The sequence below is a fragment of the Leptopilina heterotoma genome, unplaced genomic scaffold (assembly GCF_015476425.1).
Source record: "Leptopilina heterotoma isolate Lh14 unplaced genomic scaffold, ASM1547642v1 Lhet_88, whole genome shotgun sequence".
NCBI classification, from domain to species: domain Eukaryota; kingdom Metazoa; phylum Arthropoda; class Insecta; order Hymenoptera; family Figitidae; genus Leptopilina; species Leptopilina heterotoma.
Genome location: NW_025111191.1, coordinates 637,000 through 656,565, shown reverse-complemented (window position 1 = coordinate 656,565; position 19,566 = coordinate 637,000). Strand labels below are relative to the sequence as shown.

The window sequence follows — 19,566 nt, the reverse complement described above, 5'->3', positions numbered from 1 at the left end:
TCAATTGTCTGATAGCATTCGGGTGGTGGTGCTACTACTTAAAAATTGAAATAAAATTCTCTATTCTTCAGGATTGCGTAGAGTTCAGTCCCTACTAGAACTCAGGTGATTTTCAGATGATTAGAATTTTTATTTTTGAAAGAAATAAATTTTTTATATATTTTTTAACAAATTTCAATTGCCTGATAGCATTCGTGTGGTGGTGCTACTACTTAAAAATTGAAATAAAATTCTCTATTCTTCAGGATTGCGTAGAGTTCAGTCCCTACTAGAACTCAGGTGATTTTCAGGTGATTAGAATTTTTATTTTGGGAAGAAATAAATTTTTATTTTCATTTTAAACAAATTTCAATTGTCTGATAGCATTCGGGTGGTGGTGCTACTACTTAAAAATTGAAATAAAATTTTCTATTCTTCAGGATTGCGTAGGGCTCAGTTACTGCTAGAACTCAGGTGATTTTCAGATGATTAGAAATTTTATTTTTGGAAGAAATAAATTTCTTATATATTTTTAAACAAATTTCAATTGTCTGATAGCATTCGGGTGGTGGTGCTACTACTTAAAAATTGAAATAAAATTCTCTATTCTTCAGGATTGCGTAGGGCTCAGTCCCTACTAGAACTCGGGTGATTTTCAGGTGATTAGAATTTTTATTTTTGGAAGAAATAAATTTTTTATATATTTTTTAACAAATTTCAATTGCCTGATAGCATTCGTGTGGTGGTGCTACTACTTAAAAATTGAAATAAAATTCTCTATTCTTCAGGATTGCGTAGAGTTCAGTCCCTACTAGAACTCAGGTGATTTTCAGATGATTAGAAATTTTATTTTTGGAAGAAATAAATTTTTTATATATTTTTAAACAAATTTCAATTGTCTGATAGCATTCGGGTGGTGGTGCTACTACTTAAAAATTGAAATAAAATTCTCTATTCTTCAGGATTGCGTAGGGCTCAGTCCCTACTAGAACTCAGGTGATTTTCAGGTGATTAGAATTTTTATTTTGGGAAGAAATAAATTTTTATTTTCATTTTAAACAAATTTCAATTGTCTGATAGCATTCGGGTGGTGGTGCTACTACTTAAAAATTGAAATAAAATTCTCTATTCTTGAGGATTGCGTAGGGCTCAGTCCTTACTAGAACTCAGGTGATTTTCAGATGATTAGAAATTTTATTTTTGAAAGAAATAAATTTTTTATATAATTTTTAACAAATTTCAATTGTCTGATAGCATTCGGGTGGTGGTGCTACTACTTAAAAATTGAAATAAAATTCTCTATTCTTCAGGATTGCGTAGGGCTCAGTCCCTACTAGAACTCAGGTGATTTTCAGGTGATTAGAATTTTTATTTTGGGAAGAAATAAATTTTTATTTTCATTTTAAACAAATTTCAATTGTCTGATAGCATTCGGGTGGTGGTGCTACTACTTAAAAATTGAAATAAAATTCTCTATTCTTGAGGATAGCGTAGGGCTCAGTCCCTACTAGAACTCAGGTGATTTTCAGATGATTAGAAATTTTATTTTTAGAAGAAATAAATTTTTTATATAATTTTTAACAAATTTCAATTGTCTGATAGCATTCGGGTGGTGGTGCTACTACTTAAAAATTGAAATAAAATTTTCTATTCTTCAGGATTGCGTAGGGCTCAGTTACTGCTAGAACTCAGGTAATTTTCAGGTGATTAGAAATTTTATTTTTGGAAGAAATAAATTTTTTATATAATTTTTAACAAATTTCAATTGTCTGATAGCATTCGGGTGGTGGTGCTACTACTTAAAAATTGAAATAAAATTCTCTATTCTTCAGGATTGCGTAGAGTTCAGTCCCTACTAGAACTCAGGTGATTTTCAGATGATTAGAATTTTTATTTTTGAAAGAAATAAATTTTTTATATATTTTTTAACAAATTTCAATTGCCTGATAGCATTCGGGTGGTGGTGCTACTACTTAAAAATTGAAATAAAATTCTCTATTCTTCAGGATTGCGTAGGGCTCAGTCCCTACTAGAACTCAGGTGATTTTCAGATGATTAGAAATTTTATTTTTGGAAGAAATAAATTTTTTATATATTTTTAAACAAATTTCAATTGCCTGATAGCATTCGGGTGGTGGTGCTACTACTTAAAAATTGAAATAAAATTTTCTATTCTTCAGGATTGCGTAGAGTTCAGTCCCTGCTAGAACTCAGGTGATTTTCAGATGATTAGAATTTTTATTTTTGAAAGAAATAAATTTCTTATATATTTTTAAACAAATTTCAATTGTCTGATAGCATTCATGTGGTGGTGCTACTACTTAAAAATTGAAATAAAATTCTCTATTCTTCAGGATTGCGTAGGGCTCAGTCCGTGCTAGAACTCAGGTGATTTTCAGGTGATTAGAATTTTTATTTTTGGAAGAAATAAATATTTATTTTCATTTTAAAAAAATTTCAATTGTCTGATAGCATTCGGGTGGTGGTGCTACTACTTAAAAATTGAAATAAAATTTTCTATTCTTCAGGATTGCGTAGGGCTCAGTTACTGCTAGAACTCAGGTAATTTTCAGGTGATTAGAAATTTTATTTTTGGAAGAAATAAATTTTTTATATAATTTTTAACAAATTTCAATTGTCTGATAGCATTCGGGTGGTGGTGCTACTACTTAAAAATTGAAATAAAATTCTCTATTCTTGAGGATTGCGTGGGGCTCAGTCCCTACTAGAACTCAGGTGATTTTCAGATGATTAGAAATTTTATTTTTGGAAGAAATAAATTTTTATTTTCATTTTAAACAAATTTCAATTGTCTGATAGCATTCGGGTGGTGGTGCTACTACTTAAAAATTGAAATAAAATTCTCTATTCTTCAGGATTGCGTAGGGCTCAGTCCCTACTAGAACTCAGGTGATTTTCAGGTGATTAGAATTTTTATTTTTAGAAGAAATAAATTTTTATTTTCATTTTAAACAAATTTCAATTGTCTGATAGCATTCGGGTGGTGGTGCTACTACTTAAAAATTGAAATAAAATTCTCTATTCTTCAGGATTGCGTAGGGCTCAGTCCCTACTAGAACTCAGGTGATTTTCAGATGATTAGAATTTTTATTTTTGAAAGAAATAAATTTTTTATATATTTTTTAACAAATTTCAATTGCCTGATAGCATTCGGGTGGTGGTGCTACTACTTAAAAATTGAAATAAAATTCTCTATTCTTCAGGATTGCGTAGAGTTCAGTCCCTGCTAGAACTCAGGTGATTTTCAGGTGATTAGAAATTTTATTTTTGGAAGAAATAAATTTTTTATATATTTTTAAACAAATTTCAATTGTCTGATAGCATTCGGGTGGTGGTGCTACTACTTAAAAATTGAAATAAAATTCTCTATTCTTGAGGATTGCGTAGGGCTCAGTCCCTACTAGAACTCAGGTGATTTTCAGATGATTAGAAATTTTATTTTTGGAAGAAATAAATTTCTTATATATTTTTAAACAAATTTCAATTGTCTGATAGCATTCGGGTGGTGGTGCTACTACTTAAAAATTGAAATAAAATTCTCTATTCTTCAGGATTGCGTAGGGCTCAGTCCGTGCTAGAACTCAGGTGATTTTCAGGTGATTAGAATTTTTATTTTTGGAAGAAATAAATATTTATTTTCATTTTAAAAAAATTTCAATTGTCTGATAGCATTCGGGTGGTGGTGCTACTACTTAAAAATTGAAATAAAATTTTCTATTCTTCAGGATTGCGTGGGGCTCAGTCCCTACTAGAACTCAGGTGATTTTCAGATGATTAGAAATTTTATTTTTGGAAGAAATAAATTTTTATTTTCATTTTAAACAAATTTCAATTGTCTGATAGCATTCGGGTGGTGGTGCTACTACTTAAAAATTGAAATAAAATTCTCTATTCTTAAGGATTGCGTAGGGCTCAGTCCCTACTAGAACTCGGGTGATTTTCAGGTGATTAGAATTTTTATTTTTGGAAGAAATAAATTTTTATTTTCATTTTAAACAAATTTCAATTGTCTGATAGCATTCGGGTGGTGGTGCTACTACTTAAAAATTGAAATAAAATTCTCTATTCTTCAGGATTGCGTAGGGCTCAGTCCCTACTAGAACTCAGGTGATTTTCAGGTGATTAGAATTTTTATTTTTGGAAGAAATAAATTTTTATTTTCATTTTAAACAAATTTCAATTGTCTGATAGCATTCGGGTGGTGGTGCTACTACTTAAAAATTAAAATAAAATTCTCTATTCTTCAGGATTGCGTAGGGCTCAGTCCCTACTAGAACTCAGGTGATTTTCAGATGATTAGAAATTTTATTTTTGGAAGAAATAAATTTCTTATATATTTTTAAACAAATTTCAATTGTCTGATAGCATTCGGGTGGTGGTGCTACTACTTAAAAATTGAAATAAAATTCTCTATTCTTCAGGATTGCGTAGGGCTCAGTCCGTGCTAGAACTCAGGTGATTTTCAGGTGATTAGAATTTTTATTTTTGGAAGAAATAAATATTTATTTTAATTTTAAAAAAATTTCAATTGTCTGATAGCATTCGGGTGGTGGTGCTACTACTTAAAAATTGAAATAAAATTCTCTATTCTTCAGGATTGCGTAGGGCTCAGTCCCTACTAGAACTCAGGTGATTTTCAGGTGATTAGAATTTTTATTTTGGGAAGAAATAAATTTTTATTTTCATTTTAAACAAATTTCAATTGTCTGATAGCATTCGGGTGGTGGTGCTACTACTTAAAAATTGAAATAAAATTCTCTATTCTTCAGGATTGCGTAGGGCTCAGTCCGTGCTAGAACTCAGGTGATTTTCAGGTGATTAGAATTTTTATTTTTGGAAGAAATAAATATTTATTTTAATTTTAAAAAAATTTCAATTGTCTGAGAGCATTCGGGTGGTGGTGCTACTACTTAAAAATTGAAATAAAATTCTCTATTCTTCAGGATTGCGTAGGGTTCAGTCCCTACTAGAACTCAGGTGATTTTCAGGTGATTAGAATTTTTATTTTTGGAAGAAATAAATTTTTATTTTCATTTTAAAAAAATTTCAATTGTCTGATAGCAGTCGGGTGGTGGTGCTACTACTTAAAAACTGAAATAAAATTCTCTATTCTTCAGGATTGCGAAGGGCTTAGTCCCTACTAGAACTCAGGTGATTTTCAGGTGATTAGAATTTTTATTTTTGAAAGAAATAAATTTTTATTTTCATTTTAAAAAAATTTCAATTGTCTGATAGCATTCGGGTGGTGGTGCTACTACTTAAAAACTGAAATAAAATTCTCTATTCTTCAGGATTGCGTAGGGCTCAGTCCCTACTTGAACTCAGGTGATTTTCAGATGATTAGAAATTTTATTTTTGGAAGAAATAAATTTTTTATATATTTTTTAACAAATTTTAATTGTCTGATAGCATTCGGGTGGTGGTGCTACTACTTAAAAATTGAAATAAAATTCTCTATTCTTCAGGATTGCGTAGGGCTCAGTCCCTACTAGAACTCAGGTGATTTTCAGATGATTAGAATTTTTATTTTTGAAAGAAATAAATATTTATTTTCATTTTAAAAAAATTTCAATTGTCTGATAGCATTCGGGTGGTGGTGCTACTACTTAAAAATTGAAATAAAATTCTCTATTCTTCAGGATTGCGTAGGGTTCAGTCCCTACTAGAACTCAGGTGATTTTCAGGTGATTAGAATTTTTATTTTTGGAAGAAATAAATATTTATTTTCATTTTAAAAAAATTTCAATTGTCTGATAGCATTCGGGTGGTGGTGCTACTACTTAAAAACTGAAATAAAATTCTCTATTCTTCAGGATTGCGTAGGGCTCAGTCCCTGCTAGAACTCAGGTGATTTTCAGATGATTAGAAAATTTATTTTTGATAGAAATAAATTTTTTATATATTTTTTAACAAATTTCAATTGTCTGATAGCATTCGGGTGGTGGTGCTACTACTTAAAAATTGAAATAAAATTCTCTATTCTTCGGGATTGCGTAGGGCTCAGTCCCTGCTAGAACTCAGGTGATTTTCAGGTGATTAGAATTTTTATTTTTGGAAGAAATAAATATTTATTTTCATTTTAAAAAAATTTCAATTGTCTGATAGCATTCGGGTGGTGGTGCTACTACTTAAAAACTGAAATAAAATTCTCTATTCTTCAGGATTGCGTAGGGCTCAGTCCCTACTTGAACTCAGGTGATTTTCAAATGATTAGAATTTTTATTTTTTGAAGAAATAAATTTTTATTTTCATTTTAAACAAATTTCAATTGTCTGATAGCGTACGGGTGAACGTCCTACTTCTTAAAGTTTCAGAAAAAATGTTTATCCTTTTGTATGTTGTTCATCCACATCCCTGCTTTTATTTTTGATGAAAGCTTTGAAAATTGTTAAAAGAATTGTAATTGGGAATGAGAACTTATGGCATATTTTTCTTTTTTTTAAAAAAGTACAGTCATGTAATAATTGATATAGCAGGATCATATAATTTTTTATTTTTATGTACGGTTTATTATTAATTATGAAATCCTTCCCTCATGTTAATTAGTAGGACTAATAGAAAGCGGTTTGAGTGTTCATTTCGTATTAACTAATGTGGGTGGCGTTAGTGAATATGATATAATCTGCCTTGAAACTCGGCTTGTTAACGTTAGTGCAATAGATGAGTATAATGTGAACCATCTTATATACGTAGGCTTTTGATATTCTAACCACGATTCCCCTCTCAGTATCCTTGATTCAAATAAAATTTTAAAGCAACATTTGTTCGCTCTCCCTTTAAATTGTTTTTATGATACGATTTTTACCGTATCCTCAAACTTTATATTATCCATGAAGAGGTTCTGATGTAGAGTAATCAAATAATACATTTGTTCAAATAGCACATTTTTCGAATTTGTTTTCTGAAATCATTTTTTATATTTATTTTTTCAGAATATATTTTACGAATTTATTTTCTGCACTTAAATTGCAATTGTGGTTGTATTGAATATTTAGGTGATGGAGTGTTTAGAATTAGGTTCTTTGAGATTTATTTCCCTTTTAATGAAGATCGTAGTTTTCTCTCTTTCTTTTTTTAAGAAAACAAGTTACATTGAAATATGATATAGATGCAAGCTGCCGCTTATTTTTCTCTTTTTAAAGAAAAAAGAATGCCGTGGAACATTTTTACATTTACGTCTCTAATTTATGAATCTTGCAAAACTTATTATTACTCTTGTTAAAAGTAATGAAAAATGAACACTTATATTCAGATTCAGAACTGAATTCACCAATACAGTCGTTTATTATCTTATTACAAATTGCTAGCTTACGTTCTTAAAATAATGCAGTTTTTTTGTTTTGAATTATATTTTTTTGTTTTTAAATTACATATGTGACATATTATAAATTCGTACAATTAATTTTCTCCAAAGTAATTTATTTATTTGAATATAAACGCGACATTTGGAATAAAACAAAAATAGTTCTCAAATGACTTTTAAAATAATTAAAAATGTAATGAAGTTTAATTTTTGTTTTAATGCAGGTTTTTAATAAATAGTACACATTTTTATAATTTTCTTTTTTTTTTCTTAATTTATTAAAAAATTTAGAAAAACTTTTGAAATTTTCTTTAAAATTTTTATAGCATTTCTTTCAGTCTTTAAATATTTGTTTCTCCTAAAAATTGATATATTTTTCATCGTTTCTTGATTGAGTGATTAAATAACATTTGTTTGGAACTTGATTGCCAAATATTGGGGGTGGCAGATGGGGTGATTTATTCGAATGATAGTTAAAATTTGGGGTGAATGAGTAAACGTCAAAGAATATTTATTCATCATAAATATCTAAACTGAAATAGACAGGCTTTTAAGGTTACCTAATCGAGATAAGCGTTGTTTTCCTGAAATCAATATGAAAATAGAGAAATTAATTGTGACGTAACATTCATTTTTATTAGGGAATATTCTCTATATAGAAAATTATTTCAGTATCGAATAATTGTTCGTCTATTGAATATATATTACAATTCAGTGCGGTTGCAGACCGGTAAATTTTTATTTCAAAGAATTCATAAATATTCATTTCGTTTTAAAATGAAAGGAAAATTCAAATAGAAATATGTTTTAATCAAATTGATTCATTTTTTTTTATTTTTTTTACGAAGAATGTAAACTTATTTATTTTATACCAATTTTTTTTTATTGGAGTAATTTTCATTAAAAAATATATGCGGAAAAAATTACAAGTAATAATTATTACTATTTATATAAAATAACTTCGAATTTTATATTTTCAAAATGTCTGGCATTTCTACGTATTTCTAGAGAAAAGTTTAAGTAATTGATTAATTAAAGATAAATTAAAGATTAATTAATAATTAATTAATAACCTTAAGTAAAAAAAAATCTAGAAAAAAAATTTTATGTTTTTAATACATTCCAGAATAAGATTAATGAAAAATGAGAATGTAATAAGTCAGGAAATTTTGTGAAAACTTTTTTTTTAATTTACCTTTAAGAAAATAAATGACTTGGATAATTGCATTTTTTTCTTCATCATAAAAAGTTTGTAGGTAATTTAAAAAAAGTTTTTAGTTCTCACAGTTATTGTTTATTAATTGTATTTGATTTTCTTTTATAACGAAAAAACTTTTTTTCCGAACATAAAAATTATATTGAGCATAAAAAACACGAAATTTGTTATTAATATTAATTAATTAGTTACTGAATAAATGTTCATAAATATTAATTTACTCATTAACTAATTCATGAATATTTAATAAATAATAAAATAAATAATTTACAAAATATTAAAATTTAATATTTTTAATAATTATATTTAACATTTAAAAATGATATTACATTATGAATTAAATAATAAATTTAATGTAAAGCAATTAATAAAATTGGTATTAATATTTATTAATATTTATATTCATATTTATTGTTAATATTTATTATTAGTATTTATTATTAATACTAAATAATTTTTTTGAAAATCGATACAAAGATTACCATTATTTATTTCAAATAATCGTTTCCAATTTATTTGCTTACTTAAAAGTATATAGAAAAAAAATGGTATTTAAGTTTTTTCTTTAGCGTAAAGTCATTATTACACAGAACGGTTAATAAGTAGCAAAATTATCGCACACGCAGAAACTAGAAAATATCTTATCTAAAACGTTAATTCAACCAAAGAATGATAGTAAATTAAACGTTCGTTTGGCTCAAAAATTTTTGAATTTACTTAAATAATTATTTATCTCAATTGTTTATGAACATTTTTTTGATATTGTTAATATCCTTTTTTTTATGGAAAACTTTTTTTCCTTAGTCCTTTTTTTTTGCAAAGTCGAAAAATTATAAATTTTGCATAAGTTCTTTTAAAGTGACCGTCATTCAGTTTAATTTGTGAAAATAATTGGAATTACGTTTTTAATTATTTTTGCAAAAATTGTATCAATTAATATGTAATTCTGTTGTAATTATACAAGAATTAGTTTGGTTGGGAAAAATTATTCACTTAATTGCCAATCATTTTTTTTCTGTAAGTTAATTTTAATCTGACTTAATTTTTTTGTCGATCGATAGTCATTTTTCTGTTAGGTTCAATTTTCTCGGGGTTAATATTTTTTATTTTTTTTTATTTATTTTTTATTATTCTTTTGTTTTTTTATTTATTTTTATATTTATTATTATTTTTATTTATTTCTCTACATTTATTTTTATATTCAGTAGTTTTTATTCCTTATTTATTAATTTTTTTTTATTTACCTATCATTTTTTATTTTTATTTTTTTATTTATTTATTTATTTCTTATTTATACTTATTTATTTTTTATTTCTTATTTATTTATATTTATTTTTTATTTATTTATATTGACGTGAGAAGCCCTTTCATATTTATTTTTTAAATTTATTCTATTTTTTTAAAGAAACGGATAAAAAAAGCAGGTTTATTATTTTGCTTAATAAATATAAATATTCAGAAAACTTTTGGAAAAATTATTCTCGAGTTTCACATTATTTTTAGTTTTGAAACAGTATTTCACTTTCTACCTAATAGCCATTTTGGACATACAACATCGCCTCTAGTTTTTATTAAGGTTTTACATAGGCTACACAGTTTCATTGTAAATTTAACTTCTTCTTTTCTCTCAATTTTTTATTTTCGTTTCCATTTGGTTACATTCTGGAAAAAAGGGGATTTTATCTTTTTATGTAAACTAATCCAAACTGAAAATAACCAATTTGATCCTGAAATAAAAAATAAAAGCTTTTAAACATTTTTTTTTACAACTTGTGAAACAATGAAAGATCATTGGAAATGTAATACTTATTAAATGAAAATTCATTTTCACATTCATTTATAAAACTGGTTGAAAAGCGAGAGACAGAAAGAGAGTCATTTAAGTTGAAGAAAAATTTACACCACTTTAAATTTTTGAAGAAGAAAAGTGTTGCTCTAAATATCGTCTGACATCTATAATGGCATTTGATTTATTTCTGTGAAGTAAGTTTAGCGAAAACGGCTGTCTATTTTCGTTTATAGTTTTAGAATAAAACGAAAACAATGACTGTCTACAGAATGTAATTTACATTTACTATCTTATGAAAGTGATAACAAATCTTCCATAGAATGTCTCCTTAAATACCGTTTAACTAACTTTTATTCTTTTCTGAGACAATAAAAAACTTCCATCCGTATCACACTTATGATTTTACTCTCTAATTCTAAATTAATTGAAAATAACTCATTGTTAGTAAACTCTTGGATAACTTTTTGCTGCAGCAATTAAAAAATATCTAATTTATCAGTTGAAAAAAATTAATTATTAGTAATTTTCTACTAATAATTAGTTATTTTCCACTAATAAATAATCACTTTTTAGTAATAATTAATTACAAGACAGTAATAATTAATTACTTTTTACCAATAATTAGTTACTTTTTACTAATAATTATTTACTTTCTACTAATAATTAGTTACTTTCTGCTAATAATTAGTTACTTAATACTAATAATTAGTTTATTTTCTATTAACAATTAGTTATTTTCTGCTAATAATTAGTTACTTTATACTAATAATTAGTTATGATAACTATTTGACGAAAAGAATTGATTATTAGTACCAAATTTCTAATTGTTATTTTGAAAAACAAACTAATAATTAGTAGAAAATAACTAATATTCTCGATAAACAAATAACTTAGAAAATTGTCAAATTGGACTATTTCAATTTATTACCAAAAATTTTAGATATTTTGACAGAACCTAAAAATGAATTTACTTTATTAATAAAAATATTACAACTTGAATTACTTTTTACTATCAAATTTTATTATTTTTATTTATTATTTTTATGTAATTAAAATTATAAGTGAAAAAATAGATCAAACAAAAAAATTTGATTTAAAATTTCCCTTTTGCTTTTTTTTGTTTTTTTGTTTTTTTTTGAAAATCAAAAACAGAGAAAAGTATGAAAATAAATGAACGTGGTTAGCACTTCAAAGCAAATGAATAAAATAATTTTAAATTGAAGGTATCCGAAGAAATTCGTTTAATTAAAGTTTGTATTCTTCTTTATGATAATTATGCATGTTCTTTTTCTCTGTGGAGCTTGAATGCCTGACGTCATTCAAAGAAATTATTTTCTTTTTCTTCAAAAATCTTTCTTGTGAATGATAAACATCTCTCTGAAGATAAATTTTTTTCTTTTTAAAAGAAATTTTTCATTAAAAATTCATTGTTCTCGAAAAAAAAACAAGACATTTGATCAGGATCTCATACATATTTCTACTCTCTAAATTTGACTCAGTTAAAAATTATACAGTTTCAACTAACAATCATAGTGACTTTTTGCTTCAGAATCAGATAAAAGTAACTGATTTTCAGTAAAAAAAAAAAATGTCTTAAAAATTAGTTAAACTTGACTAATATTGAATCAATTAAATAAAAATTTTATTCGACATAAATAAAACATATATTTGAGCGAAATAAAATTTTATTTAAACAATATAAAATTTTTTGAGACAAATAAAATTTTTTTTAAATAAATAAAAAGTCTAGTTGGTTCTGAGTCAAATATATATCTTTTCTCTGAATGTTTAAACACGAAAATTTATTTAAATCATTTTAAAAAATTTTATAATTTTGAAGAACTTCAAAGCTGTCTATTCACAAAGAACCAAAAAAAAAATATAATCAAAATACAAATAGCAGAAATGAATTATTATCTTAACCCAGAGAAATACTTGTTCGTGATGTTTATTTAAAATCGTGATCGATGAAGATGATGTGCTCAGCAATTGGAAATTCAATTGAAATTTAATTTAATTCTGCTTCTTAGAGTGGAAGAATTTAACTATACAAAAATGTTGAAAAAACTAATGATACGCACGAATAAATATTCTAAATATATTTATATACGTTGTGTATATTAATCGAAATAATAAATTTTCATATTTCAATGTTGAAGTTTTAACCTTTTTGTCACCATTACATTCAAAAAATAATTATTAAATGTAATGTAAAAAACTTTTATTTTGTAGAAAATTAATAAACAATTTTTTATAATAAAACTTTCTTTTTTCGATTTATTATTTTAAAAGTTTTTTTCCATTACAAACTTTATTACATTTTCACCACATGAGAAAGGAATTTGTTTTTATTAATTAAACAGTTTGGCGAAATATTTTCCACGTAATCAATGTTTTAAAAATTAAATTAATTTTTTATTCTTTGTAAAAATATTTTTTAACTGTTTGATGGGATAAAAATTCGAAATTTCATTTAATTAGAGTTTAAATTATTAATTGCTCACTTGAGAGTAATTCAAATATAAATATACTTTTGAGCGAGCTTTTGAGTTTTTAACTTTTGTTAATTGTAAAAATATTTGGATCATTTTTTCTATTTATAGATAAAAAAATTTGTGATAAAAATGTTGAGTATTTAAATACCGTGTGTGTATGTGTGTTAGAACAAAATTATTTGATGGATTGAAATTTGGATTTTAATTTAATAGAAACTTGTGTAATTTCTTGATAGTTGCGAGTCAATAAATTTCACCTTAAGACGTAACTTTGCTTGATTCAATAAACTGATGAATTTACTCAAGTGTTAGTTACACAAAACCATGTGTGATGTGTATATACTCGAGTTCTAAATCGTTAAAGTAACTGGAGTAGGTTTGCATTGTTTTGTGAAAATTTGCATTCCCCTTTAATGTACTTCTTTGTTTCGTTTACAATTTTCGTGAAAATAGCGTTAAAGGAAATTCTAATCTAGTTTCCCTCGACGAAAAGTAGCTTCGTTTCAATTATCACCTTTCTTATTGGGTTTCGACTTAAGTTTAATTTACCAATGCGCTTTTTATGGCTAAATGCATTTAATTCTCAGGAGAATGCTGATAAAATAATGCATCTCTTTTAGAATATTAAATTTCTCTCTTGTCCCTTTTTTTCTTAAATATAAAAGTTTCTCGTGGATCAAAATATTCTTTTAGAAAATAATTAAAATTCGGATATTTAAAAATTTTAAGGTGAAGAAATTGGACGAAGTCTAATCAAAAATTAGTTTTCTCCTGGTATTTCCAGTTGGTATTCTCGTTGATATTTTTGATTTTTTAAAAAGATAATTTTTTTTTCACACGTTAGATCTTTAAAAGTTGTCATTGAAATTAATTAATTCAAAGATAAAAAAAATTCAAAGTAAATTGACTAAATAATGGGATCTGAGGGGCAAAATTTTATAGGTTATGTTTGTTATCTTTTTACCTTGAAAACTGTTTTTTTTTTGTAATTTTGTGAAGTGAAAAGTAATTTTTAATGAATATTTCAAATGTAACACAAGTTTCATCATAATTAGTTTGAAGTAAAAGTTAACCCAATTTATGCAATTTCACCTAAAACATAACAAACATAAGGAGTTCGGTTTTGACAGTTCCCAAGTACAGTTCTCAAGCATCAATTTTAGTGATGATTTACCTCACAATGTCTATAGTTCTCTAATTTTGACTTATTTGTATTTTTAAAGTGTCTAACTTGAAGTATTCGGAGGAAATGATTCTAAACTGACTTTTTTTAAAAAAAAAAAAAAACTCAAAAAACTTAAACTCATATTTGCAATAGTATAAATATTTAATTCACATCTTTACCTCCCAACACGTGTTCATCAACCGCCATAGATTTATATAGTTTACCGAATTGCGTTTGACGCCATTTTTTTTTTTTTTTTTTTTTTTGTTCACATTAACCAATTTCATGGACATTTTTTATTCTTAATTCTTATTCTTCTAAGTGTTTGTTCTTACAGTTGGCTAAGCCTCAAGTCATTTAAGAAGAAGAAGAAGATAACAAACATAACCTATAAAATTTTGCTTCTTAGTTCCTTTTCTTCGCTACGTGTCACACTTATTATTAATAATTATAATTATCAATGAATTATTAATTATTTAATAATAAAAAACGTTAATTGTAAATTATCACTAATAATTTTAATTATTAATAATAAAAATTATTTAAAATTGTTTTAATTAAAGAATTAAAATTATTAACATTATTATCAAAGGTGGAAGAAGTTATCCAATTTTTCTTTGAAGCTTTCCTTAAATTATTAACATTATATTATTATTTTCAAAATAATAATTATTATTATTATTACTGCTACTATTATTATGAATATTTATTTATTGCATTTATTTATTTATTATATTTCTTTATTGTATTTATTTTATTTATTTAGTTTATTTAGTTTAGTGATTTTTGTTTGTTTTTATTTAGTTTATTAGTTATTATTTAGTTTGTGATTTATTTAGTTTATTTATTTATTTATTTATTTAGTTTATTTATTTATTTATTTAGTTTATTTATTTCCTTCTTTGAAGAAGAGATTTCGAATACAATTATATCATTCGCACCTTTGCTAAGGAGCGTATAGCAAAAAATGAAAGCAAAAGAAAAAAAAATGAAATGAAAAGAAAAACATTGTGAGTTATTTGACGAGCTTGCACTGAATTTAATCATTAATCATGATAGTAGAGTAGGTACTGTTTTTTTTCACGAGGACGTGAACAATAAAAGATTCCTTTTTTGTGCTGGAAAAATTTTTCACTTGCTGAAACGTGCATGTACTCTTCTTTTCAAATAGGACAGCATTATCTATCTTTAACTGTGTAATATAATAGGAAACAAGTCACGCTTGATTAATCAAGTGACATATATATATATATTATTTGTTCAATATATTGCTCTCACTGATTATTAAGCATTGCTTTTGATATTCTACATTTAAATATATATTTATTATTTCCTTTTTTTATCATCAAATGACGAGATATTTAATTACAATTGAATTGATATTGGTATGTTTTAGTTTAAAAGTCAAAAATATAGTAGATTAATTAAATTATCAATATTTTATTCAATTCGATATTCATTTATTTTTAATTAATGGAGGGTGTTTTCACACTAATTGGAACTCTTTTTTTTTTAAAAAGGAGAATAAATTCTTTTCTTCAAAAATTTGTACCTATTTAATTTATTAGGTACTCTTTTTGTCTTTTTAATAATTGGTTTTGTTTTGTTCTTTTAAGTGTTAACTTTTCATTGTTTTTTTTAACAATTGATTTTTTTACTGTTCATTAATTCTTTCAAGTGCTTTCTTCTGATCGTATAATGTTTTTAATGTTCTTAAATAATTGATAACCAATAAATAATAAAAAGTTAACAAATGATAAATAATTAATATTAATTAACTTATAATAAATATTTATTTATTTATTTATTTATTTACAACAAAAGATTATTCAAATAAATTAACTTCAGTTATTATTAATTAATTAATTTATTAATATTATTATTATTATTAAACTTATAAATTAACATAATAAATTATTTATTTCATTTAAACAATATTTAAACAAATTATTAAAATAATAGTTAATAAATTACAAATAATAGGCAATAAATAAATAATTAAATAGTTAACAAGTAATAAAAAAACCCAGAGAAAAAATTTTATTTAAATCAAATATAATTTATTTGAGTTAAATAAAGATATATTTGTCTCAGAGACAACTAGGTTATTTGTTTTGAATAAAAATTTTATTAAGGAATAAATAAAACTTATATTTGAACCAAATAAAATTATATTTATATCAAATAAAATTTTTTTGAATCAAATAAAAAGTCTAGTTGGCTCTGACAATGAGTCAAAGGTATCTTTTTTCTTGGTGTAGTTGATAAATAATAAGCAGTTGATTAATAATTAATAAATAAGTAAATAAATAATAAATATTTGATAAATAATAAAGAAGTAATAAATAAGAAGTGATTTTAACATAAAAAAAATTCTGTTTCCTAAAATAAATATAAATATTGTTTCAAAGAGCTAAAATGAGTTTTCTATTAAATTTTTGTTATTTTAAATCTACATACGTTTTAAAGGATTTGTGAATAAAATGTTTTATTCATGTACGAAATCAAGTTTTTCCAAAATAGAAAATAATGCATGTGTTAAGATGACTTTTATTCATGTTTATTAAGTTTGTTGAAAACTGTACAGGAGAAGAAAAAGTTTCGAATTTCTATAATCTTACCCTTCCTTTAATTTTCTATTTTTATTTAAAAATATTTACCAGGTTATTAATAATCGTAAATAGCAAACATAATTATTAACTATTAACAATTTAAAAAAAATTATTACATATAATTAATATTATAACTTATTATTATAATTATTTAATATTATAATTATAATTAATAATTATATTTATAAAAATTGTTTTAAAAAATTGTAATTACTAATAAATATTTTAGAGTTATATACTAATAATTATTAGGGTTATTAATATATTAATTGCCATAATAATTATTAATTATGATAATTATAATCATAATTATTACAGAATTATAATTATTAATTACTTATAATTAATAATAATAAATATTATAATTATTACTAATCATAATAAAAATTATAATTATTAGTAGTCATAATAGTTTAATTAATTATTAGTAAATAGTTGTTAGCCATAAAATTTTAAATAAAAAATGGTTAATAATTAATAATTGTGAAATAATCATTAACAATATTCATTATGATTATTATAAATTATTATATTCATTATAATTATTATAAATCATTACAATTATTTTAATATTATTATGAATTAAATTGTTAAATTATAATTTAAATTTTAATTATTACGAATTGTTATAATTTTTATATTTTTTATCATTTTTATAATTATATTATATTATTTTTATAATTATATTATAAGTATTATGAATATTTTAACTACTAAAGTTCAAGATTTTAAATATTATCTTGTATTTACTGATCATTAACTAAGTCAATAAAGAAATAATTAATTTCTTGAACATTAGGAACAATTAAATTGACACAGTAACTTAATTATCGTATATATACAAAGTGACCCGAGAGGGAAAGAAATGTTGTCCATTAAAAATAGAAAACATTGTGGTAAAAATATCCCATTGAATATTTTCTGCTATTTTCACAAAATGCATTAGAGTACAAATCAATGCTTTTTATGACCATTCAGAGACCACCTTATGACACAGGAGGGAAACTTAAATAGATTCCGAGATGATTGTTATTTTCATACACACATATAGGGGGGAAAAATAATTTATAACCAGAAATCAAAAATCGAGATGTTATCTCTCCATAATTTGAAAATTTAAGAAAACTGAACGGAAGACCCAATTTTCAATTGCACTGATTTTTATTTTCAATTAAAAGTATTATAATTAGTTGGAAAAAACTTAAATATTTTATTTATTTATTTTATTTATCAACTTATTTTTATTAATTCGATTTAAATTTTAAAGTATTTATATAAATATTTATATAAATTTATAAATATTTATTAAATATAATTAAAAATATAAAAAATATAATAAAAATATAAATATAAATATTTATTTATAAATAAATAAGATATTTATATAAAAAAATAATAATAATAATAATAATAATAATAATAATTATTATTATTATTATTACTATTATTATTGTACATAATATAATAATATATATATATATATATAGTATATTTCTGTATAAATTAATTTTTAATTTGATATTATATTTTCAAATTGTGTGGAAGAAATTTTTTTTTAAATTTCTGATAAAATTTTTCCAGCATCCCTTCATCTTTTATTAATGAAGTAAAAATAGAAAATAATTAATATTTGGGGTAAAAAAAGCTTGTCATGAAAACTTTTTGCTTTACAATGGCTTCTATATATATTATAAAAGTTGTTTCTTTATTATCATCGTCTATTTTTAATCAATTTTTTTTCCGAAAATGGAGAAAAAAATTATGGATAGAAAAATTGATTTATCAAAGTTGGAGAATATTTTTTTTTTTATTTTATATCAAATATAAAATTTATTTACGAAAATAATTTTTTCATTTCTATATATAAACTTTCTGAAAACTTTTTTAAAAAGAAAGAAAAAACTAAACTTCCTGAAAACAAAAAAAAGATTGTTGGCATTGGAAATGAATCACACATACGTCCGAGTTAGTTAATCGTTGAGATGATTTTAAATTAAAATTGAATGAATCAAATTGTTAGGGAACGATTAAAATGAACAGAGAAAATAGAATTAGTGTTTGGTATTAGTTTATATAGACAATATAATTCGCAGCTTACCAATGTTCATGTAAATTGTTTTGAATAACGATGCAGAAATCCGTTCCATAAAGATTAAACTTTCTGTCGATTCAAATATAGAATTTTTTATTGTTTTTTTTGGGGGGGTTTTTAATCCACATTCACTATTTCAAATGATTAGTATTTTATTGCTCAACCAGAATTGGGAAAAATGTTTTTCTTTTTTTTTTTATTTTTTTGAAATGGGGGGAAAGTTCAATTTTTCATATCGATTCATCAAGTGGAACTTTCAGTTTTATTACTTCTGCACATTTTATTTAATGGAATCGGGTTCGCAATCTTGTTATTGCACTTGAACGGTATATACATAAATCAATTTTTTTCAGTTGCTTATGGAAAAACCACATTTTATTTTCTATGAAAATTTGCATTTCATAACAATATTTTTTTTTAATTCTTGTAATCTTTTTCTTTAATCTTTATAAATGTTGTTTTTGTTATTATATATTGTTTTTTTTTAATTTTCAATTTTTTCAATCTGCTGGTTTTTTAATCTTTAATTTTTTCAATCTCTAATATTTTTAATCTATAGTTTTTTAATGTTTATAATTATTTTTAATGTTCACAATTTTTTTTTATTTTTTGTTTATTTAAATTTTTATATTTTGCAATTCTTGTTTTTAATTTTTGTATATCTATTTTTTATTTTTTACGTTTTTTTATATTTTACGTTTTTTAATTCTTATATTTTTGAATTTTTATATTTTTTAATTCTTATATTTTGTAATTTTTACCTTTTTTAATTTTTACGATTTGTATTTTTGAATTTTTATAATTTTTCCACACTTTATATATTATAGTTAAAAATAAAAAAAAGTTTGAAGTATTTTTTTTAATTTCAACAATTTTTTTTTTTAATTTTTATAA

General features: G+C 23.7%; 2 protein-coding genes across 4 annotated transcripts in view; one reads left to right on the top strand and one right to left on the bottom strand.

Moving 5' to 3' along the window:
• Window positions 1–19,108, bottom strand: part of LOC122511614 (RYamide receptor) — a 55,893-nt gene extending 36,785 nt beyond the window's left edge. For both annotated transcript variants that reach the window (XM_043626983.1, XM_043626985.1), the window contains exon 1: window positions 18,679–19,108. The gene's annotated coding sequence lies outside the window, so the exon portion shown is untranslated. The remainder of the gene's footprint in view (window positions 1–18,678) is intronic.
• LOC122511616 (keratin-associated protein 19-2-like) overlaps window positions 1–19,566 on the top strand; it is a 117,829-nt gene that overhangs the window by 60,609 nt on the left and 37,654 nt on the right. The gene's annotated exons all lie outside the window — the stretch shown is intronic.